The sequence below is a fragment of the Hemiscyllium ocellatum genome, chromosome X (assembly GCF_020745735.1).
Source record: "Hemiscyllium ocellatum isolate sHemOce1 chromosome X, sHemOce1.pat.X.cur, whole genome shotgun sequence".
NCBI classification, from domain to species: domain Eukaryota; kingdom Metazoa; phylum Chordata; class Chondrichthyes; order Orectolobiformes; family Hemiscylliidae; genus Hemiscyllium; species Hemiscyllium ocellatum.
Window position 1 is genome coordinate 188,331 of NC_083453.1, and position 25,706 is coordinate 214,036.

A 25,706-nucleotide genomic window follows, 5' to 3' on the forward strand; every position below is an offset into this window, starting at 1 on the left:
ACTTAGACTGTGGGGTAGCTCGTATGCTTTGGTCAGGAACCTACACTAATAAAACATTTCATTAAACGATGCTCAATGAATCATGCTACCACTGGAATCAGATATTCGCCGCAGGCTTTTGATCCACATGCAAGACAGGTTGAAAGGTTCGACAGTTGTACGACAATATCGAGACGTCACGCTGGCTCAGTGATTAACATTGTTTCTTTTCAACGACAGTGACTTGGGTTCAATTCCACATTCAGGTGATTAGCAGTGTGGAATTTGCACATTCATCCTGAGTCTGCAATGGTTTTATCCGGGGACACTGGTTTCCTCTCACAGTATAAAGATGTGTAGATTATGTGATTTGGCTTAGTATTCTGAGATGCCTGTGTTAGATGCATTAGACAGGGGCAAATGTCCAGAATGACAGGGAATTGGGTCGGTGGATAGGTGTGGCCTTGTTGGCCCGAAGGCCATGTTTCCACCATGCATGGCTTCTATAATTCTGTAAACCATACCTATTCCCAGTAAAACTTGTAATTGAAGGTGCAGGTATGTTCCTGTTAGCATTCAACACTTATTACAAAGCTGCTTTTACGGTTACCTGCAGAAAAGCAACAACACTGGTAGTTCAAAAGTTTATATTTGAGCAGTTCCCGACACTCTGTACAAGATTACAATGAAACATCCTCCTAGGAAAATGAAGCCACATCAATCAAAGTGTCTGGGCTGAGCATTCTAAAAGGGGAGGATGCACGGTCAGTTGTCTTGTTGCATCCAGGCAGCAATGATACAAGTAACAAAAAACGAGTTGTGGTCCTGAAAGCAGAATTCGGGGAGCTTGGAGAGAAGTTAAAATGGAGGGCCTCAAAGGTAGTGACTTTTGGATTACTACCAGTGCCCCGTATTAGACGGAGTAGAAATGAAAGAATAGGCAAGATGAATACGTGGCTTGAGGGATGCTGTTGGTGGGAGGGGTTCAGAGTTGATGGATATGTGGGACGTTTCTGGGGAGGATGGGACAATTATAAATTGGACGGTCTACATCTGAACCAGACGGGAACTAATGTGCTTGGGGGAGTTTTTGGTACTGGTGTTGGGGAAGTTTTATACTATCGTGGTCACGGCTGGGAACCAGAATAGAAGACAAGTGGACAGCGAGCTGGAAACTGGAAACTGTAAGAATCATTAAGTTAGCATTAATAAAGGGATGAGTAAGCAGAGAGTAGATGAACACAAACGATCTGGTTGCCTGGAGTGCATAATCTTTAATGCAAGGAGGATAGTAGGTCAGGCAGATGAAGCAATGGCATATATTTGTGCCTGGGAGTATGACGTTCTTGCGATCACAGAGACTTGGTTGACGGAAGGGCATGATTGGCAACTGAAGGTTCCAGGATAGAGATTCTTCAGACAGGACAGGGACGGAAATAAAAGTGGGGGAGGGGTTGCATTGCTGGTCAGGGATGATATTTCGGGTGTGCTAAAGGAGGACACGATGGAAGGCTTGAGTAGTGAGGCATTATGCCAGACATGTCCCAGCAAGCAGTGTCGATGCACTAGTCCTGACATTTAAAATGTACTGTGGGAATGGTCAGCTTGGTGTTATCGTTACTGCAAACCTTATAAATGACCAAGTTCCAGCTGGCAAAACAAAGCCGCTTCAACAGTAGACTTCCGAACTGAAGGACTTGCCAACACCCACCGCATTGTTATAAAATAGCCTGGGGTTACTTAGCACCTGAATATGACCGTCAATAAACCACATCGCCTTAACAAAAATGATCTGAGCAGCATGAAATAAAAAGTTATCCAAGCAGAAGGAGATTAACATACTGTGGGGTCAATTTCTGAATGCCCATCCTCATCCTCATCCAACACAGGGTCTAGTCATGAGCACTTTCCCACAAAGTGAATGCAGGAGATCTGTCATTCCCATTCATCCCACTTTCCAATCACCCAGCGTTAAGGAAGATGTGATAACATTTCTAAGAGGCAGATTCACTCAAATCGATCAGCGAAATCTTGAATTACATTGATATAACTACAGCAGTCGCAGTATCATTGTAGGAAATTTTGTGCCAATATTAATCTGCCTCTGTGCTGTAAACCATCAGCACTGTTTGCGCAGACATCCCGCAGAACAATCGGTGCAACGATGTCCGACGCCATGACACACAGACCCTGATGACTTATCAGTATCAAAGATAATTCATGTAGTTTTCGCAGTCCTCTGCTGAGGGACTGTGAATAAACTGGTGAACCTGACCTCGTATTTAACTCAGCCAGTCCCTCCAATGCTGAACATCATTTCAACTAGAGGGCACAGCCATAGTGTGGATTTCCATTCCGCATTGCCGGATGTTCTTGATCCTGCCTGAAATGTCAGAGCCGCACGAGAATATCGAATATCCCAAATCGTGCATCAGTAATTCCAAACCAACTTGTCTTTCTTCATTGAAATGTCCAGTTGTGCCACACAGTCTCTACCGTTCTGAGGTGTCTGGTCCAGGTACAATCGCAAATTTGACGCATACACCTCATACTGTATTGTTCTTATGATGAGGAAACATATTGTCATTCCAACACTGCTGCTGGGTTAAAAAAAAATCTGCAACTCTTCCCTCACAAAGGAACTGTAGGTTCCCTGCACCCCAGGCCATCGCAAATACAGAAAAGTTGATCTCCAACGCCATCACAAATCTGATTAGAGCTAGCAATGAATCCTGGCTTGATCACGAAAGCTCATGTTCCACGAGTACATTAAAAAAAATCAATACTTCCAAAACTACCAGAAAATATCTCTCTGAATGCAAGGCATGGGTGGCGTGCAAGGAAATATGGCAAGGAACAACAGACGTGTCCAACAAGAAAGCCTGGATGCTTCATTCTCAGATTCTGCCCAATTCAGGGAATCAGCTAACCAATCAATTAATTGGTGTCCTAGTTCATTTCTCCAAGGTCAATGAGTTTCCCAATTCTTCCTGGTCTCAAAGCCAGAATGTGAAGGTGTCAGTGTTGCACTGGGATGGACAAGGTCAAAACGCACAAGGCAATCGGTTACAGTGCAACAAGTTTATTGAAAACACAAGGTTTTCGGCCACCATTCCTTCATGAGGTGCTCATTAGAGAGGGAGACATGCGACACAGAATTTATAAGTGAAAAATCAAAGGGTTATATAACTGATGTGAACAAATTGAACACATAACAGATGGCTGGTAATCTTTAATCAGTTAAAGTGGAGGTATAGGTGTCAACTGTTTAATATGTAATACCCAGTCATTGCCTCGTGATAATTTACTGCATCATCAGTGTAAATAATTTGATACCTTAGATCAGGCAAAGCATTTTAAGCGTAAAGTCTTGTTTAGAATCTGACTGTGGCTTGACCTGGAATCAGATTCGTTTTATTTCCCAAGCAGGATTCTATAAAATGCAATATTTACTTTCACCTAAAAGTTACGTGGTCATTGAACAAAATGGAATGCATCTGCAAGTGCAAATCTGCAAATACAAATTCATCCCACGTCTTCATGCGAGTATGAGAGAGAGGGTGGAGAGACAATGTGTGTATCAGTGAGAGACAATGCGTGTGTTTGACAGAGTAAGGGAGTATTCGTATCTGAGTGTGTGTTTGTTGGGACATAGAGAATGTGTTGGAGAGTTAGTTGTGTGTGTGATAGAAAAGTGTTGCGTGTGTTTGAGACAGGGTGTGTGCGAGTGCGAAGGGTAACTGCATCTGAGAGAGTGTGCATGTGCGTTGGTGTTGGTGAGACGGAGAGGAGAGGGTGTGTATGAAAAAGGTTCTGTGTGAGTATGTTTGTGTGTGAAGCTGGGTGTGTATGTTTGCATGCGTGTGAGTGAATGTTTGAGATTGTATAATGTGTTGGGGCCCCCTATAGTGGGAAAAGAACTCAAGACCCCTTTCAGACAGTCAGCCCTCGTTGCACCTGAGCGTGGCTATCAGCCCCTCGTTGGCATCGCAGCATTGTTGAGTAACCCGAAGACCACCTTGGAGGATATTTCCCCACACATCCCACGCCAAATATCCTTGAACGTTGAAGTGTTCATATCTAAATGAATAAAGATTCAACAGTTGTCTTAGATGTGTTCAACTCGGTCACAACAGAGTACCTTTTAATTATGAATCCTGAGTCTAGGATCTCACTCTCTCACTGGCAGCTGAAGAAGGAGCGGACCACAGAAGGTTCGTGTGTTCAAACAAACCTTTCGAACTTTCACTTGGTGTCATGTGATTTTTGTTCTTGTCAAACCCAGGAGACAGATCCTTTTGCTTTGGTTGTCTGTGTTGAGTACTGGTCTATGTGTTGGTGTTCCCTACTCCAGGTAACTGCACTGAACCAAGTGATAGACAGCTTATGTACAGAAGTGAATCAATTTTGGGAGACCCATGTTTAAGTCAATGGACTCTGTGGGAATATTCAAATAACAAGGACTGGTCTAAAGAGATACTTGCCTATGCATGGGGAACTACATTTTCTTAATTTCATTGAAGTGACGTTGGTGTCAGTGGCCAGGCCAACTGTTATCATCATTCCCTAATTACTCAAAGGCAGTTAAGGGTAAGCAGGTTGTTATAAACCTCGAGTCGCAAGCTTATAAAAAAGAAGAAATCAACCAATGTGCAGCCCAATAAAAAGTCGAGTACATGGCTATGTTTGTGCCAGCGACCTACTGCGAAAATTCTTTTCGATGTTTTTTAAAAGTGAAAATGATTAATCAAGAATCTGGATTCTTGAAACTGCATATGATGTGGAACAACAGTTATCTTCCTGCTAAAATCCATCACTTTCAGTCTGTACTGAGTCACAGATGTGTTTGATCAATAATTTGAAGTTTCATGTTTTCCCTTTCTCTTTCTCTCTCTTACAGTTAGTCTGATAGTATTTGCACTATCCGCTCTGGGCAAGTGTTGTGTTTCAAAATGCACCACTCGCTATCTCGTGGATATGGCAGCATTTGATCTATCATTGATTGGTTTTGATATAGTACGTCATCGGTTTTTGCATTATTTTTATCCACCGTGTTTCCTGGACAACGCTCCTGTTGGCCATGTTGTCAATGTTCTCAGATGTTTAACTATTGATTGTTCTGTCTGGTCCACTACTGATTTTCCTTTTGATATGTTTGTCGCTATTTGCTTTTATCAGATGAAAGCTAAGTATTGCACTGAGAAACCTGCAATGAGCGTTTCAGCAATAATCTGCATTCTGGATGTAGGTTTGCTCGCTGAGCTGGAAGGTCAATTTCCAGATGTTTCGTCACCCTACAAGTAAACAACTTCAGTGGGCCTCCAGGCGAAGCACTGCTGATGATTTCTGCTTTGGATTTTTATGTTTGCATTTCTTAAGTTTGATGATGATATTTCCTGTGGTGATGTCATTTCTTTTGGGGATGTAATTTCCTGTTCTCTTTCTCAGTGGGTGATAGATAGGGTCAAACTCGATGTCTTTGTGGGTAGTGTTCCATGTGGAATGCCCTGCGTCCAGAAATTCTCGTGAGTGTCTCTGCTTGGCTAGTCCTAGGATGACTGTGTTGTCCCAGTCGAAGTGGTGTCTTTCCTTATCTTGCATGTAAGGATACTAGTGAGAGAGGCTCATGTCGTTCTCTGGCAAGTTGATGTTGATATATCCTGTTGGCTAGTTTTCTGCCTGTTTGTCCAGTGTGGTGTTTGTTATAGTTTTTTGAATGGTATTTTGTAAATGACATTACTTTGCCTGTTTTCTGTGTTGAGTCTTTCAAGTTCATTAGCTGCTGTTTTTGTGTGGTGTTGGGTTTGTTGGCAACCGTGATGCCAAGTGGTCTGAGTCGTGTGACAGTCATTTCTGAGATGCCTTTGATGTAGGGGAGTGTGGCTAGGGTTTCAGGACGTGTTTTGTTTGTTTGATTGGATTAGTTCATTGAGATATCAGCAGACTGTATTCATTGGGTACCCATTCTATGGAATACTCAGTATAGCTGATTTTCCTCAGCTCTGCGTAGTTCCTTTGTGCTGCAGTGCTTGTTGGCTCGTTCAAATAACGTTTTGATGCAGCTTCGTTTGTGGATGTTGGATGATTGCTTCTGTAGTTCAATATCTGGTCCGTATGTGTTGTCTTTCTGTAGACGCTGGCATCATGGTATCCGAGTCGCTTGCATATCCCGAATGTATCTGATTCTACTCCGATTGTTGGCAGTGCATTCCAGGCACCAATCACCCTCTGTGTAAAGAACCTACCACTGACATTTCTCCTCAACCTTCCTCCAAAAACGTTAAAATTATGCCCCCATGTGACTGACATTTCACAATGTCTCTAGCTATCCACTCTATCGATGCCTCTCACCAACTTTTGCACCTCTGTCAGGTCACCTCTCATCCTTCTTCACTACAATAAGGAAGACCCTAGTTCACTCAAATTTTTCATCAGATATGCCCTCCAGGCCAGTCAGAATCCTGGTAAATCTCATTTGCATTCTTGCTGAATCTTCCACATCCTTCCTCTAATAAGGCAAACAGAACTGAATACAATATTCCTTGTGTGGTCTAACGAGGACTCTATAGAACTGCAGGACAACCTCGCGGCTCTTAAACTCAATCTTCCTGCTAATGAAACCCAACAAACCAAACGCCCTCTTAATAACCCTATCAACACGTGACAACTTTGAGGAATCGATGTACATGAACCTCAAGATCCCTCTGTTCGTCCACATTGCCAAGATACCCGCCTTTATCCCTGCACTCTGCATTCCAATCCGACTTTCCAAAGTGAATGACTCCACACATTTCCTGATTGAACTCCATCTGCCAGCTTGTCAGCTCAGTTCTGAATTCTGTCAATGCCCAACTGCAACCAACAACAGCCCTCCACACTATCCACAACTCCACCAACCTTTGTGTCTTGGGCGAACTTACCATTCAAACACCATTCCACTTGCTCGTCCAAGTCATTTATAAAAAAAGGACAAAGAGCAGAGGTTCCAGAACATATCCCTGCAGTACACCAATGGTCGCTGAGATCCAGACTGAAAGCATTCCAACTGCCACGACCCACTGCTTTCTATGTGCCAACGAATTCTGTATCCAGACATACAGACCTTCCTGTATCCCATGCTTCATTACTTTCTGAATGACCATATCATGTGGAATATTTTCAAATGCCCTGCTAAGTCGATATAATGTACAACACATCCATCGCTCTGCTTCTTCAATGTGTTTTGGCACATTTTCAAAAAGTTCAGTTAGGTTTGTGAGGCATGCCTTGCCCCTCACAAAACCAAGCTTTAATCAAACTTCGGTTTCCCAAGAAATCTCAATTCTAAACTCTGAGAATCTTCTACAGTACTTTGCACACCACAGACATAAGACTGACGAGTCAGTAATTACAAGGATTATGTCAGTTCCCTTTCTTAAACAAGAGAACAACATCCATTATCTTTCAATCATCTGGCGAGACAATGAGGATGCAAAGACTATCGCCAAAGGCGCAGCAATCTCCTTGTCACTCGCTTCCTGTAGAAACCAAGGGTATATCCCGTTAGAACGAGGGGACTGATCTATTCTTATGTTTTTCAAAAATTTCAGCACATTCTCCTTCCTAACACCAATTTGTTCAAGCATATCAGTCTGTTTCTAGCTGTCCACAAAAACGTAAATGTGCAGCTCAGTAGTAAATGCTGAAGAAAAAATATTCATTCAGGCGCAATTACCCTCCACTATCCCTCATCGGCCCTGCCCTCACTCTGGCCATTCTTCTGTTTCTCACGTAAGTGTGAAACGCTTTCGGGTTTTCCTCAGTCCTACAAAATAAGGCCTTTTGATGACCCCTCCTAGTTCTCCTAAGTGCATTACCTTGTAACCATCTAATACCCTGCCTGATCCTTGTCTCTTCAACCTAAAGTAAGCTTCCTTCTTCCTCTTGACTTGATATTACGCATTCATTGTCATCCATACTTATTTCAACCCACCATACTTTCCTTGCCTCAATGAGACAGATCGGCCCAGCATTATCAATAGGTGTTTCCTGAACAACCTCCACATTTCTTTTGTGCATTTCCCTGAGAACATCTGTTCCCAATCTCAGCTTCCCAGCTCTTGACAAATGGCATTGTAATTACCCCTCCGCCAAGGAACTATTTTCCAATACCATGTGCTCTTTTCCCTCTCAATGAGTATAGTACCGCTATGGAGTTGATATCACTATCATCGACATGCTCTCCCACGAAGAGATCTGTCACCTGGCATGTTTCGTTGCCAAACAGCAAATTAAATGTGGCCACGCCTGTAGTCGGCCTATCTACCTAATGCATCAAAAACTATTCCTGAACACTTCTTACAAAAACTGCTCCATCCAAAAGAGTTGAATTAAGCAGCGTTCAATCATTGTTTGGGACGTGAAAATCATCCATGGTAACTACCCTCCTACATATTTTCAAGATCTGCCTCCCAATCTGCTCAACCGTGTCTTTGTTGCTTGGGGGGGGGGGGGGGGGCTGTAGAAAACTCACAACAAAGTGACTGATAATTTCCTGTTTCTGACTTTCACCGATACTGACTCTGTAGCCAAACTCACCTGCACGACTTTTCTTTCTGCAGCTGAGATAACATCTCTAATCGGTAACGCGATGACGTCACCTCCTTTACGTTCCCCACCTATTCTGTTTGAAACATCTGAACCCTGGAACATCCAACAACCATTCCTGCCCCTATAATATCCATGTATCTGTAACTGCCACAACATTAAAATAGACAGCATAACTGCTCCTTACGTTAAAATAGATACCTCAACCCATCACACTGAATGCCCCTTTGCCGTATCAAATGCAATTTCCTCCACACAGACTTGCTGCACGTTGTATCTGGCTGTGCACTACACAATCCATCACCTGATCCGTAGCTCAGGATCCCACCCTGTTATAAGATGAATGACAAACATAACAGACCCCAGAACCAATCCTCATGGAGCACCTTTCTGTTCCTGTGTTTTAGTCCAAAAATGAAACCATCGCCATTCCTCCCATCCCCTGCTGTTCAGGCAAGTTTGCATCCAATTGGCAACTTCATACTGAATCACGTGCGACCTGAATTTGCTACTCAATCTATCATGCGAAAGCATGGTGATGGCTTCAGTAAAATTCAAGCAAACAACGTCTATCGCTCTTCTTTTGCTCTTACTACATTTTTAGAATCATTTTGGATTATCTTTAATCTGATTTGGCACGGCTATGTTATATCCTCCCTTTGCCTTCCTGATATCCTTTTTAAGAATGCCCTTACAGTCTTTATACTCTTCCCGAGATTCAGTTTGTTACAGTTGTTGATACCTAAGAAATGATTATTTTTCATTCTTCACTGGAACTTCACTGACTTTCTTCATTTTTTTGTTCTGTAATCTTATCAGCCTTGCCTTTCAGTCTACCAGGAACAGTATGATTCTGTGCCCTCGTCATCGCACATGCCTATCAATTGTAGGTCGTATATTTTCCTGTGAACTGTCTACTCCAAGGAACGTTTGAACATTCTTGCTTTATGACTTCACGACTTGTGTTACTCCCGTGAAGAACTTTGACTTTTATGGAAGTCATCCGCTACCAATGTTTTAAAAAAATGCTAATGCTATTATGATTATGGGTTCCACAGCTTCCTGACTATACATTCAGTCACTTTCCCTACCTTAGTTCCCAAGAGAAGTTCAAGTCCTGATCTTCCTTTCGTTACAACACTCCATATTGATGAAGAAAAGTTTCTTGAAATTTAACATATTTGTCACCAAACCTTTAACACAACGGAAGTCCGACTCAATGTTTGGAAAATAACAATCCCCAACTTATACAACCTTATTGTTCTTCCACATATTTGAGGTCTCTAGACATTTTTTTATCAATTGCCCTCTGACTATTGCGGGCTCTTTAGACAATCCCGTAAAGGTGATTATCCCTTACTTATTTCTGATTTCAATCTCTGTATTTAAATTAAATAGACCCACAGAAATACCTTCCCTGATTACAGCAGTGATGTTTTCATTAATCAAAAATACTACTGCCTCTCTTCTCTTGCTTGTCTTTCATTTCTTCTTATAACAACCATCCCTCAGCCAGTTTTCTGTACAAGTTGAAGTATCCCAGTTCCATCGTCCCAGACAGAGGGTGAGTACATAAGCCATATCCATAAGACTTCTTGGACTGAAATAGATGTAGTTTAATTCTTGACTTCGTTCTTTGACTCTGTCTTATCTATCTTTTCAACTTAACTTGCTCTTTTCTGCCATCCTCAACTTTCTGTATTTAGGTTTACTTAGGAAGCTCCCGCCCCTCTATCTCGAAGACTTCAGTGTCTCAAAATAGGATTAGCCAATCTCCCCGGCACGATATTCGTCCCTTTCCCGTTCAGTTGAAACCCTTCTTATTTGCATAGGTCTTTTCTTTTGCTGAAGAGTTCACAAAGATTCAATAAATTGTTTCCATGCACATTTCCCAACGTCTTCAAACATTGATTTTTCTGACATATCATTTTATTACTTCTCTCATTAATACTTGAAATTGGAAGTAAACCAGATATTACTACTTGTGATGTTCTATGTACTAAACTTCCACGTATACCGTTACACTCAGAATGCAAAGCCTTAACATTTTCCCTGACTACTTTATTCTCACGAATGTGTGCATCAACTTCTACCTCCTCACTCTCCTCATTGACAACATGCTTCAAACGTTTTGAGATGTCCTTCACCAGAGAAACGACATCTTATCTGACATTCACGCTCATTGTCACAGAATCCGTCTGTGCCTCTAACAGCAGAGTTCGGAGTAACAGTTATTTTAAATATTTACAGAATCTGCCTGTGCCCCTTACAGGAGAGTCCGCAGTAACAGTTATTACTTTACATCTTGACAAACACGGTTAAGATGAGATCATTGTTGGTGCCCAAGATCTGACTACTACAGACATTCCACTGACAGACGATCTGTTTCAACAGTATCCAAAATTGAATAGCTGTCTGAGGGATGAATAGCCACAAGAGATTTGTATGTTCTTACATTTCTAGCAGCCAGTAATCTATCTGACTGATTCTGCTGTGTAATCACTTCTCTAATTCTACTGAATATTAAACTCCACGTCTCCTGTATAAGCCCAAAATGAAGATGTTTTAATAAATCCTTAAATATGACATTTCCTTACCTTTAGATTCAATGTGAAGCATGCAAAAAATAAGAAATAGAAATCAAAATATTAAAACGCCAACACTCAACTGAGCAAACAGCAAAAGCCAACTCCTTCTCAAATAATCCATCAATCAGATTTTCATCTTGTTTAGTAAAATGATCTCTCACCGGAGCTGTCCGTGCATAGGCCTCTCCACAAGCTCCCCGCATAAACCAGGTCGTTGTTTCCTTGCTGTTTCTTTACATCCTTGAACAGTAGTACCACAACAGAACCCCCCCCCCCCCCCCCACCGTGTTCTGGCACCTGAACCGTCGCTGTTGAAAATACAGTTACCTGAGCAAGGGACGCAGCAATTTCTTCACAAGCTAACATTGTTCAAGATCAGCGAAAGATTTTCGAGCTGTATGATGTGAAATCAGCAAATAGCAAGTCCTGCCATTCGCTCAGATCCGACATCATGGAGGCCATAGACAGTAGTACGTGGGAGAGATGGAGAAAACACTAGAACTGGATAATCCTTGGAAAAGAACAAAACTCCCACAATTCATGACCCAATGAGTTGAATTTGTCTCCATGCGCTTTGCCGAGCCATAATGCGCCTGTAGTGTACGAGAGCATGACTACGCCTGGCAGCATTCTAAATCCATGAGGAAAGGCATCAAAACCGCTGTCCTCAAGGTAAAGTTGGAAGAAACGGTTGAATTACCACACTATGTCCCGATCACTGAACCAGAGGAGAGCAGGTTGACTCCAATATGTCTTAATTACCGAAATACTAGATTACTTACAGTGTGGAAACAGGCCGTTCGGAGCAACAATTCCATACCGACCCGCCGAAGCACAACCCACAAAGATCCAATCCCTTACATGTGCATACTCCAAACACAGAGTCGCAAATTGAACCCAGTTCTCTGGCGCTGTGAGGCAGCAGTGCTAACCACTGTGCCACCCACACATCGGGTACGGTGTGCAATTTCGGTCTCCAAATTTGTGGAAGGGCATTCTGGCTATTGAGGGAGTGCATCATAGGTTCACCAAGGTCAATTCCTGGTACTATCATATGTTGAAAAGATTGGAACGACTGTGCTTGTACACACTCAAGTTTAGCAGGATAAGAGGGGCTCTGATTGAGACGTATAGGTTTATTAAAGGATTGGATGCTCTGGAGGCAGGAAGCATGATTTGGCTGATGAGTGAGTCTACAACTCAAAGACACAGTTAACAAAATAAAGAGTATGCGCTTTCGAACAGATTTGGGGAGAAACTTCTTCACCTAGAGAACGATGGATGTATGGAATGTTCTGCCGCAAAAGACAGTGGAGGCCAAATCTCTGGGTACTTTCAAGAAAGAGATGAATATAGCTCTTCAAGAAATTGGAATCAAGGGTAATAGGGATAAAGCAGGAACAGGATACTGATTGGGGATGTTCAGCCATTATCAGAACGAAAGGTGGTGTTGGCTTGAAGGGCCTACTCCTGCACCTATTGTCTATTGTCTATTGCCTATTATGGATCTGTCAGAAATCATGGTACGAACAGGGACAGGTGCAAATTATCCCAGAGTGAAGAACATCTGTTGCTGTGCAGTGGCATGTGGAGGCCAGCAGACGGTGGTATTATATAACTTTAAACACAAGAGGGGCCGAGTCAGACAAAGACAGTGTCAGAGACACTGATTTATCACTTTCAAAATTATTCATTCACGCAAAACTCCTCCCAGGAAAAACTGACCCATTGCAGGCATATTGACAGACAAGAGACAGGCACACACGTGAATACACAGGCACTCAGAAGCACAAATATACAGACATTCATATGCCCAAATTCAGACAAACACAATGCCATATACACTTACACAGACTAACAGTAACACATACATGTGCTTAAACAGGCAGACATACACACTCACTGTCAAATATAATATACATAACAAAACTCATATTCAGAAACATACATACATGTACACACAGACTCACTCACACAGGCATAATGCGCAAATGCACACAGTTACACAGACACTCGTGCACAAACACACACACACAAAGGAACAGAATCTACACTAATACAAAAGAATAAATGACGTCTGCAGATGCCAGAGATCAGAACCGAGAGTATGGTGCTTGGAAACCACTGCCCGTTCAGCAGCATCCAAGGAGCAGGAGAATTGACCTTTCGGGCAGAAGCCCTTCAGTGGAATTGAGGCTTTGGGCTGCAGGCTGAGAAATAAATGAGTGGTGTATTGGGCTGGAGGGGAGGGGGGTTTGGGGGGCGGTGTGGTAAGGTAGTTGGGAATGTGATTAGTAGATGAGCGTGAGGTGAAGGTGGTAGGCTAGAGAGGAAGGTGGAGTGGATAGTTGAGAAGATGGATAGACAGCTCAAGAGGGTGTTCGCTGAGCATGTGACAGGTAGATGGAGGTGGGGGAGAAGGTAATAAGTCGGAGAGGAGGGTGGAGTGGATGCAGCGAAGGTAGATGGACAAATCAGGAGGGTGGTAGCTTGGAATTGGATAAATCGGTGGAGGTCGATGAGAAGCTGATATGCTCAAAATGTGTTGCTGGTTAAAGCACAGCAGGTTAGGCAGCATCCAAGGAATAGGAAATTCGACGTTTCGGGCATAAGCCCTTCATCAGGAATGAGGAGAGTGTGTCAAGCAGGCTAAGATAAAAGGCAGGGAGGAGGGACTTGGGGGAGGGGCGATGGAGATATGATAGGTGGAAAGAGGTCAAGGTGAGGGTGATAGGCCGGAGTGGGGTGGGGGCGGAGAGGTCAGGAAGAAGATTGCAGGTTAGGAGGGCGGTGCTGAGTTGAGGGAACCGACTGAGACAAGGTGGGGGAGGGGAAATGAGGAAACTGGAAAAATCTGAGTTCATTCCTTGTGGTTGGAGGGTTCCCAGGCGGAAGATGAGGCGCTCTTCCTCCAACCGTCGTGTTGTTATGTTCTGCCGATGGAGGAGGCCAAGGACCTGCATGTCCTCGGCAGAGTGGGAGGGAGAGTTAAACTCCATCCCATGTTCCCAATTCCTTCGTCTTCGCCGCATCTGCTCCCAGGAGGACCAGTTCCAACACCGCACAGCCCAGATGGCCTCCTTCTTCAAGGACCGCAGATTCCCCCCAGACGTGATCGACGATGCCCTCCACCGCATCTCCTCCACTTCCCGCTCCTCCGCCCTTGAACCCCGCTCCTCCAACCGCCACCAAGACAGAACCCCACTGGTTCTCACCTACCACCCCACCAACCTCCGTATACAACATATCATCCGCCGTCATTTCCACCACCTCCAAACGGACCCCACCACCAGGGATATATTTCCCTCCCCTCCCCTATCAGCGTTCCGCAAAGACCACTCCCTTCGTGACTCCCTCGTCAGGTCCACACCCCCCACCAACCCAACCTCCACTCCCGGCACCTTCCCCTGCAACCGCAGGAAATGTAAAACCTGCGCCAACACCTCCTCCCTCACTTCCCTCCAAAGCCCCAAGGGATCCTTCCATATCCGCCACAAGTTCACCTGCCCCTCCACACACATCATCTATTGCATCTGCTGCACCCGATGTGGCCTCCTCTATATTGGAGAGACGGGCCGCTTACTTGCGGAACGCTTCAGAGAACACCTCAGGGACGCCCGGACCAACCAACCCAACCACCCCGTGGCTCAACACTTTAACTCTCCCTCCCACTCCACCGAGGACATGCAGGTCCTTGGACTCCTCCATCGGCAGAACATAACAACACGACGGTTGGAGGAAGAGCGCCTCATCTTCCGCCTGGGAACCCTCCAACCACAAGGAATGAACTCAGATTTCTCCAGTTTCCTCATTTCCCCTCCCCCACCTTGTCTCAGTCGGTTCCCTTCAGTTCTTGCAATATCTTCAGTTCTTTTTTGTTGTTGTAAACAAAGCAAGCGTTTACCTACAACTAACGGAAACGACAGGGACAGATCGTTTAATTACTGTCCAAGGCACAGATAGAAAAAGGTTCAGAGACATTGATTCATCAGTTTTTAATTAATTCATTAATTTATTCAAACTTCCCTCCAGGGCAAACTGCATCTCATTGCAAGCAGAGGTAGGCACACATACAGACATCATAAACATGACCAATAACATTGTATCACTTTAAGCATAAGAAAAATAGGCAGAGATACAGATGGAGGGGCATTTAAGCACAACTTCAATGGTAACAGTCCCTAAAACAACGGAAGGTCCAATACACAGACATATAGATACACAAACATGGAGACACACTCTAATATACACACTGAGACACACTAATACACAAACAAACACACAGAGATAGTTAGACAGATATAAATGGGTAAACACACAAACAAAAATCTGCGACAGAGGCGGAAACGCACGTAACTATGCAAATTCACATTCAGGGAGACATTCAGAAATACACAAACATGTAGATCTGTGTGCAGTAATTGACACTGCCCTGAGTTTAATCATGTGTGACACAATCTGTGTCTCATCAGCCCATTCCCAGTTTTTACAGATGCAATGTTGATGAGAAAATGATGCATTCGCGTGGTGTTTCTCAAACTATTGTCTGGGAAGGGGTGAATAATTTGAAAAATTCATCATCATTTATACAATTAACAGCCTCGTGCAACAGATCCATTTGATTACTGTATGCACATCTGTGAGATGGATTGATGAAAATGAGTTTAGTTGTGTTCTTCTTATTTTTGTACAATGAATTTGCAGTGCAACTTGCTCAGTACCACAGTCACAAACATCCCTTGTCTCCACCACCGACACTCAGTCGCAGCAGAGTGTACCATAGAAAAAATGCACTATTGAAATTCAACAAGGTTTCACACACAGCACCTTCCACATCCATGGCACTATGTTGTGGAAAGCTGAGAATTGCAGAACAAGGGAACACCACCAGTTGACAACTCGGTATCAAATCACACACCGCTCAATCTTGGAAAAACATATCAGTTCAACAAGTGGTTGGAAGTCCTGGAACTCCCACGTTTTCATCATTGTGGGTTTACCTGCACCAAATGAATGAGACAGTTCAAGACGAGATCTCATCATCACTTTCACCAGAGTAAATATATCTGATCAAAACGTGGTTAGCTCATCCAGTGATGACCCAAAAACATTAATGAATCACAAAATGAAGCTCAGTGTTTGGTACACGCGTGCTCAAATACCTCGCTTTTGAATAAACTGGGTCTATATTCTAGAAAATTGAAAGTCGATTTAATTGGATTGTATCAGATTCTGAAGTGGTTTCAGTGGGTAGATGCTGAGAAATTAATCATGTGTGCCTGGGAATCTGAAACACATGAAACACTCAGCAGGTCAGGCAGCACCTGTGAAGAGAAATCAACGTTAATGTTACAGCATCCACAATTCTTTCGGTTTTTTGTTGACACACTGTCAGTGTAAGGGGACTGAGATGAGTCGAAAGTTCTTCAGTCTAAGTCCTCTGAATTTTTAATATTCTCTCTCCCTGAGGATTGCGGATACTCCCTTATTGACTACATTTCAGATTTGAATCGAGAGATTGCCGGTTCCTCAGGAAGTCACGGGATATGGGGAGATGAAAGGAAACCGGATTTGAAATCTAAAATCAGCAGCAATTGGATTGACTAGCAGACCAGACTGAACAGTTGTGTTGTGGTGGTGGAGCGGGGTGGGAGGGGTGGGGGTGGAGGGTGGGGTGGTTAGGATACATGAATCAAATCTATATAAGGATAAAATAAATGCGAGCCTCAAAACAATCAGGCGTCCTGAGTTTGTAAACACACTGGTAAATCTGTTCCGAATCTTTTCAATTTTCATAACCATCCTTGTTATAACAGTGAGAGAAAAATTATGTATCTTATGTTCGAATGTCAAGGATATTCTGGCGTATAGTGTGTTTTGATTCAAGCTGAGCAGTTTGACCAATCGAGGTGCAATGCCTTAAACGTGCCTTTTAAAAATAAGAAAAAGGCATTCTTATTAACACGGGGGTTTTGATCTGATTCATAACAATCTCAATTTCGTCAATACATGTCCCTACAGTCCTGAGCAACTATGTTTACATATTACAGGAGGATTCACATTAATTGTTATTGTTTTGGACAGGTTTAATTTGGGAATGATATTACACCGACTATCCCAAGTGTCAGCTCAGCCAAGGATAAAGGCCAGGAATTTGGCAATACTGAGACCAACACATTTCCCGGGAGACGGAGTGGTCACTAACAGAGCGTGAGCAGGACAGTCAGGAACAGAACAACAGATAAATTCCGGTCTTCTCACTGACCCTTCACCCCTCAATGAATCGAGCGCCAGGAATGACTGCCATGAGTCTGAAGGAGAGCATGTAAGCAAATACATTATGGGTCCACATCATCAATATCGTTCAGCTCTCACCCTGTCTCAGCTCATCTGCTCCTCTGCCGTCTGCAATATTTTAATTTGTGAAGCGTTATGCACCATGCTTTTAGCTGAGCTGGCTAAACTTCTGTACTCTCTCTCCAAACGGTTCCAGTTCTCCAGATCCCTCCTCGGTTTAATATACTCCTTGACATCTGCCTCAATGAATGTGTCAGACCATCATCTGACCCAACTCTTACTGCACGGGGTAAACTCTACTGTTTAATTTTCAACCAACAACACAGAAACGATTTGTCCCGTGCACGATTTGTAACTTCTTTCTCTAACCTATCTTTTACATTCCATTCTGCAATACTAGTCTGATAAAACTCCCTATAAGCTTATGAAACAACTCTTCCTATCTCAAAACCAGGCAGCTGTAGTTTCTTGTCTTCGGAAATTCCTGTGTCTTCTTTGTTTGTGCCTTGTTAGGAGTTTCTGTGTCACAACTTACTTTTCGAAAATGTTCTTTTAAGACAGATATCTTTTTCAAGCAGTCTGTTAAATGTTTGAACCTGACCGATCTCATCTTAACTGTTCAATTTTCTCCAGTATTACAACCCCAAAGCATCGGATTGTGTCATTGACTTTTAAGATTGTCAATATACTCAATTCAAACTGGATTGGTTCTGATATATTTTGGGCATATAATTTGAAATAATTGGACACATTCGAATTTGTTTTTGTCTCCAGGCAATGAGCTAATTGATTTGTTCGACCACGTTTTGCGTTGTTGCCATATTGAGAACACTTGGTGCTGTGTCGCATCGTCCTGCTGCTTTTAACTTTCTTAAAGTACACCCATATCTTCATAACACCTCTCACCTTATGAAAGAATGAGCCATGTGAATAAAAGTATGGCTTTTATTCTCTACTTTTAAAATGCATTTCTCTAATATGCAGATTGCCTTAATGTGTGTTCACCTTAACTTCTTCCCATATACTGAAATGTATATTTCATACAAAACATTAAATAAAGACAAATTTCATCTGAACTCTATCAGTTAGATTCGCGATAACGCATCTGCGATTAAATGCTTTTACCCACAACATGCATGATTTTAAAACTAATAATGTGTAAGATAAGACAGCAACGAGATATTCTCATATTCTTATCTTTAATACATTCTATAAAAGTGAGCAGATTATAGTCAGTATAAAGTACCATCTCCGACACATTATTTCTGACATATGCATTAAAATTTTGTAAGGCCCGTAACAAACTCGGTAGTTCCTTTTCGATTGAGGAGTTTTTTTTTCCTCTGGTGGATATTGATCTTCTTCAAAAAATAACCAACTGGCAGTTAAATTCCATTCTCATATTCCTGTATGTGTACAGCTCCACATCCAATGCCATTAGCATCGTTGGCGACTTTAAATGGTTTTGAAAAGTTTGGTGTAGCTAAAACTGGTTTTCTGGTTAATATCAATGTTAAATGATCGAATGCCTACTGGTGTGGGTCTGTCCGCCGAAATTTCTGTTATTCGTCAGCACGTCAGTAAACGGTGCCACTATACTGCTGATGTTTGAAACAAATATCCGTTAGAATCCGCTGAATCAGAAGAATTGAAGGACTTATATCTTCATTCCACGATAACCTTCTTCTTTGGTGGGGTCAACCTTCCATAATTGACGTTATGTCCCAAAAGCAGCACCTCTGCTTTCGCGAATTCAGTTTTATTTAATTTATTACCAATTTCACTTCTTACAATCTTTCAAAAAGTTCTGCCAACTCTGACATGTGATCTTGCCAGGACTTAATAAAGATGACTACAAAGTCCAAACAGATTGCACAGATTGCTAACCCAGCCACAACTCTGTTCACGAGTCTTTGGAAATGTGGTGCATGTGTTGTTTGTTCTAAATGGCCTCACTTCAACTGATATAGCACGTTTGGGTTACAAACGCAGAAATGTTTTTCGCCGACTCTAATAAAGATATCTGCCCGGAACATCACATTAAAACCAGCTTCGTGATGCAACTGGCTTGTCCAAATTTCTGGATACAATCCTCCACTCGAGGAATTGTATATGAGTCTGACTTTCTAACAGTGTTGACTTTCTAAATATCCACGCAGAATCGCTGAGTCTCGTAGTTTAGGGAAATAAGGTTACCAGTGAACTCCAGTCGCTATGACTTGATTCGATGATATCCTCGTCGAGCATGAGCTCAACCCCCATTTGGTCCTGAATTGGTTTGAAAGGATTAAGCTGATAGGGGTGTTGTTTTGTCGGAGCATTATTCCCTACTCATATCCTGCAGAACAAATAATTCAACTGTGTTCTATGCTCCTGAGGCAAATAGCATACTAACTTATTCCACTCATGGACTTATTATTTTGTAAAGCTATTTCGAGGCATATCAAAATCCATATCAACTGGATTTGATTCTTTCACTGTGCAGGGATGTGACTAACACCTGTGTCTCGAGTTCAATATCTCTATTATAAACGATTTCAACATGTTCAGATGACATATCTGATTCCTTTTGTTTTACTGCCAACTGACATTTTTACTACATAGTTCACGCGACTCAACTTTGTTTCTCAATTTGATAGGGACCACTAAACCTGGCTTTGAACCAAACTGCTCTCATTGGTTACAGTACTAACACGTCAGTTCCCGAGGGAAAACGTCCGAGTCTCAGAGCTTTTATCTGCCACCTGTTTCAATCTGTACTGTACACTCTTTGGATGCTGTTGCGCTAACTCGTCTACTCGATTTAATGTCTCCCTCTACTCCAATGCATGATCTAAGTTGGGATCTCCGAGTTTGGTCCTGCAAATGTTTTTATAAATGATTTTAACAGCCTCAGTGTCATGCCAAAATATTAACTCGAAGGGACGGAACTGAGTAGATTAATTTGGTTTATCCAGAATGGCAAACAATACGAAAGGGATACATTTATCTCAATCATTCGGGTAATCCTGACAGTATGATCTCAACATGCTTTTCAAAGTCTGATGCCACCTTTGTAAAGCTCCCTGGGATTCATGATGATTCTGGAAGAAAGTGACTAACTTCTCTAAATGAAGTTTACCTCAATACTCCGTCATGAAATAGCCTCTGGAATTCTGGAAGACACATCCATTGTGGTAAACAAGTATAGTTTCCCAGTTGTAACTCTCCAGAGAGGACGCCATTAATCAATCACCAAGGAACTGAAAAATTATCTAAATTCGGGAATTGGCAATAAAGGTACTGGTTTTATTACCGCCTGTGTGTCACCTACCATTAGGCACGAATGACACGGACAATATTTAACCACATCCCTGTGCATTTCAGCACAATAAAAAAGTGTTTTTTCACCTTCGCCGGAGTCTTCCGTACCCCAAGATGAACGTACTTCGTGTGCTACCCGTGACTGGCAAGACAAACTGGTGCACTTCCGTCCATTTCTCTTTTACACTTACCTTCCGTGGAATTGTCATCTCAGGATTCTATCTTTCAGATATTAAACCTCGGGAATCCTCTCGTCCCCCTTTCCGGTATATGCAATCGCAAATATAATATTTTTGCCTTCTTGTCTTGTTGTTGCAAGTCCCTTAGCCTTTCAGAACGAAACACTTCTGTCTGATCCTCTGCCTGTTCAAGATTTTCCTGCACCATGACGTAAAACGGGATATCCACTAATTGAACCTCAACTCCTTTATCTTTCTCTTTACTTTTTGTTTCGTGCTGTGGGTCATTATCCGGCTAATAGACAGTCTGGAAAATACAGGCTATTGTTTTTTTTAACACCTCAGTTTCTTTGTCTTCCTTGGGCTTCTCCACTAGAAGGGGTATGTCTCCGACCCTGGATCATGCCAAATCATTCCAAAGAACAAACTCAATTCCTGGAACTGACACCTGCCAATCACTTTCACTGTAATTCTCCCAATCTTGAGTTTGCTCTCCCATGTGATGTTACACAACGGAACGCTAAATTTCTGTCGATCTATGCCACACATTGCCACATTCTTGGATAACAGATCAGAAATAGTGCACCTTCGTCCATCCCTTGCTATCAGCGAGTGGTTAGATTCTGTGTCTCTCAACGTACTTCTTATCCTTCCCCGCCTTTTATTTCTGAGTAAACTTCACCTACAGTGGCGAGTTCATTGTAGAGAAGGTACTGACTCCAAAGCCAGACCATACCAAGGTTTTGCACTCTCCTGCAGCACCTCACCTCATCTTGGGATCTTCTTTTCTACCTTCACTAATGCCACTGACTTAGCGTCTTTTACCACATCCCTTTCTTCCCTCTCTCTTTTCACACCTATGAACCTTCCCTATCTCCCTTTCCTCTCATTCTGTTTATCTTCAAACTCCATTTTCTGCTGTTGTAATTGAAGTTTTTCTGCCACAAATGCACTTGTATGTTTCTCTGACGCACATGTAAGTGTTTGAGTACCTCTTTCCAATTGAAGAGTTACTTTTCTCCTTACTTAAACCCAAATCTAACGTTTTTGCTCATTCTAAAATGTGGTCGTTTTCCTTCCTTTTCAAATTTCTACGCAAATTTGAGAATCACCTTCAAATCCCATTTCTCTCACTTTTAATTTAACCAAAGAGATCTGTTTTTCGAGCTGTTTTTCAACCAACCATATCGGGTTGGTTGGCAGTTCTCCCTTAACATTTCAGGTTTCCCGATCTTATATCAAATCCAATAGATTATGTATTTGGCCTTGAAGATTGCCAATGTACGAAGTTTAAACTTAATTGGAGTTTGGTATATCTGAGACATAATTTAAACTGATAGGATGAATTTGAATTTATTTTGTGGTCACGAGGCAACCCAGCTAATCCAGCTGTTTTGAACAAATGCTGCATTATTCAGAATACGTGGTGATGTGTCAGGTCGTTCTGCTAACTTTAAACTCTCTGAAAGGCGTAGTACATCCAATCTTCATAACACAAGATTGTAGCTCAGAAAAGTGTTTCAGTTGTGTTTTTTTTTAGATTACTTACAGTGTGGAAACAGGCCCTTCGGCCCAACAAGTCCACACCGACCCGCCGAAGCGCAACCCACCCATACCCCTACATATACCCCTTACCTAACACTATGGGCAATTTAGCATGGCCAATTCACCTGACCCGCACATCTTTGGACTATGGGAGGAAACCGGAGCACCCGGAGGAAACCCACGCAGACACGGGGAGAACGTGCAAACTCCACACAGTCAGTCGCCTGAGGCGGGAATTGAACCCAGGTCCCTGGTGCTGTGAGGCAGCAGTGCTAACCACTGTGCCACCGTTTCTGGGGCTACTCCTGACATGCCTTCCGGCATTGTCCTCATTGCATGCTTCCTCATGCTTCAGTGTGTGCCTTTATGATCGCATTGTGGGAAGCAATCTGCGTTAAGTCTGCAATAGTGTGCGTTCGAAAACCAGTCCCACCAGTGTCAGTGTCTTTTTTCTCTTAATATGTGCAGTAGAAACACAGTAATGGATCAGTTAATGTCGCAAGTTCGCAGGTGGCAGCGAATGAAGTACTGAGGTTTTTGTGATATTTTTACAATGATTAGAGGTTGCCTTGATACAAGAGATAAGGATGTAGAATCTCTTTGTATAGAGATGAGGAACAATGAGGAAAGAAATCACCAGCGGGTGAAGTTTACAAGTCCACTCATCGTCACCGCAATGTGTATAATTCATACAAGCAAAAAAAGTATTGCATGTGAGAGGTAAAGATTGCCAATAATCATCAGTGTCGTAATTTTACCTCTCCCACTCCCAGCTCCATTGTAAAGAAATTTTAGTGAACCGAAATCAATAAACCAAGTATTTCCGATGGAATCACGACACATATCTTAGTTTTTGACTAATTTACAAGCTCATCAGTTTCATTCTTTTCATCGAAACGATATCTTTCATGTTGCACATTAGGAAACGGGGGCATCCTTTTTGACAGAAAAAAAATCTCGAACATTTTTATAAGTCATGCCTAAAAGCAGAGAGATTCCTCTGCACAGTACGTTTTAGGAGTTTCTCTCGATATTAACAATAGTCTGCTTTTTGACTCTTCCGACAAAAATGCATGACCTCACAATCCCGACATGAAACTGTGTTTGCCAAGCATTCCCCTATTCAATCAATCAACCTCTATTGCAGATTCCCCCCGTCCACCTCACAACATGCCCTCTCATCTATTGTGAATAATCCGCAAATTTGGACACATTACAATCTGTCACTTATTCCAAGTCTTTAAGCAGAGATAAATGTTTAGATTACGATGATCATTCTGCAGTTCACTAATTATATCTTTTCCACTTGAAAACTACCCATTAACACCAAGTCAATGCATTCTGCTACATAAACAATGAGCAATCCATGCTCATTTATTGTCTATCACCGTGAACTGTTATCTTGTGCAATGGTCTTTTAGATGGTGTCTTGATTATGGGTTGCTAGACATTTAAATACGCTTCATCGACTAGCTTCCTTCATCCAGTCTGCTTGTCATGTCAGCAAAGAACGCCAGAAAATTGCCAAGTGTGATTTCCCTTTAAACAAATGATGTTGACTCCGTTTGAAAGCAATCATTTTTCTAAATTTTCTGCTTGTCTTCCTTTACAAGGCTTTATCATATTTTCCAAATGACAGAAATGACATTGATACAGAGGAAGGCGTTTGACCCATCAGTCAGATACATTTTTTAAAGAAATCCAGGCTCATTTGATTGATAATCAACACGACGTTTAAGCCTTATCTCCTGTGACCTTTATTCCCTAAATGAGAAAATTTCTTTCTATCTCAGCCTTGAATATACCTAGCCTTGACAGCTCTCTGCTGCAAAGAATTCCACAGATTTGTAACCCTCTGACAGAAAGGGTATCCTCCTCATCCGTTTCTTCAATGGCTAACCACGTTCTCTGGGAATAGACACTCTGGCACCACCAGACGAATTCTTGCTCAAACTTAAGAAAACGCACTTCAACAATCCGGTTCAGGTCACTTGATAGTTTTTATGGAATGCGCGTTCTGAATCAGAAATGTACTATAGTGAAAACGGTGGTTCTGTTTCACTTTCCACTGATACAGTTAGGCGTGTCGATGTTTCGTAGTATTTTCACAGAATCATACAGATGTACAGCATGGAAAAAGACCCTTCGGTCCAACCCGTCCATGCCGAAGTGATATCCCAACTCAATCTAGTCCTCCCTGACCGCACGCAGCCCACATCCCTCCAAGCACTTCCTTTTCATATACCCATCCAAATGCCCCTTAAATGTTGCAATTGTGCCAGCCTCCATCACATCCTCTGGCAGCTCATTCCATACACGTACCATGCTCTCCGTGAAAATTTTGCCCCTGAGGTCTCTTTTATATCTTTCCCCTCTCACTCTAAACCTATGCCCTCTAGTTCTGGACTCCCCGACCCCAGAGAAAAAGACTTTGTCTATTTATCCAATCCATGCCTCTCATCATTTTGTAACCCTCGATAAGGTCATCCCCCAGCCTCTGACACTCCAGCGAAAACAGGGCCAGCCTGTTCAGCATCCCCCTGTAGCTCAGATGCTCCAACTCTGGCAACATCCGTGTAAATCTTTTCTGAACCGTTTGAGGTTTCACAACACCTTTCCGATAGGAAGGAGACCAGAACTGCACGCAATACTCAAACAGTGGCCGAAGCAATATCCTATACAGCCGCAAGATGACGTCCCAACTCATTTACTCAATGTGCTGATCAATAGAGGAAAGCATACCAAACGCCTCTTTCACTATCCTACCTACCTGAGACTCCACTTTCAAGGAGCTACAAACCTGCACTCCACGGTCTCTTTGATCAGCAACACTCCCTAGGACCTTACCATTAAGTGTATAAGTCTTGCTAAGATTTCCTTTCCCAAAATGCAGCACCTCACGTTTATCTGAATTAAACTCCATTTGCCACTCCTCAGCCCATTGGCCCATCTGGTCAAGATCCTGTTGTAATCTGAGGTAACTCTCTTCGCTATCCACTACTCCTCCAATTTTGGTGTCATCTGCAAACTTACTAACTGTTCCTCTTATGCTCGCATCCAAATCAGTTATGTAAATGACAAAAAGTAGAGGGCCCAGCACCAATCCTTGTAGCACTCCACTGGTCACAGGCATCCAGTCTGAATAAAAACCCTCCACCATCACCCGCTGTCTTCTACCTTTGAGCCAGGTCTGTATCCAAATGGCTAGTTCTCCCTGCATTCCATGAGA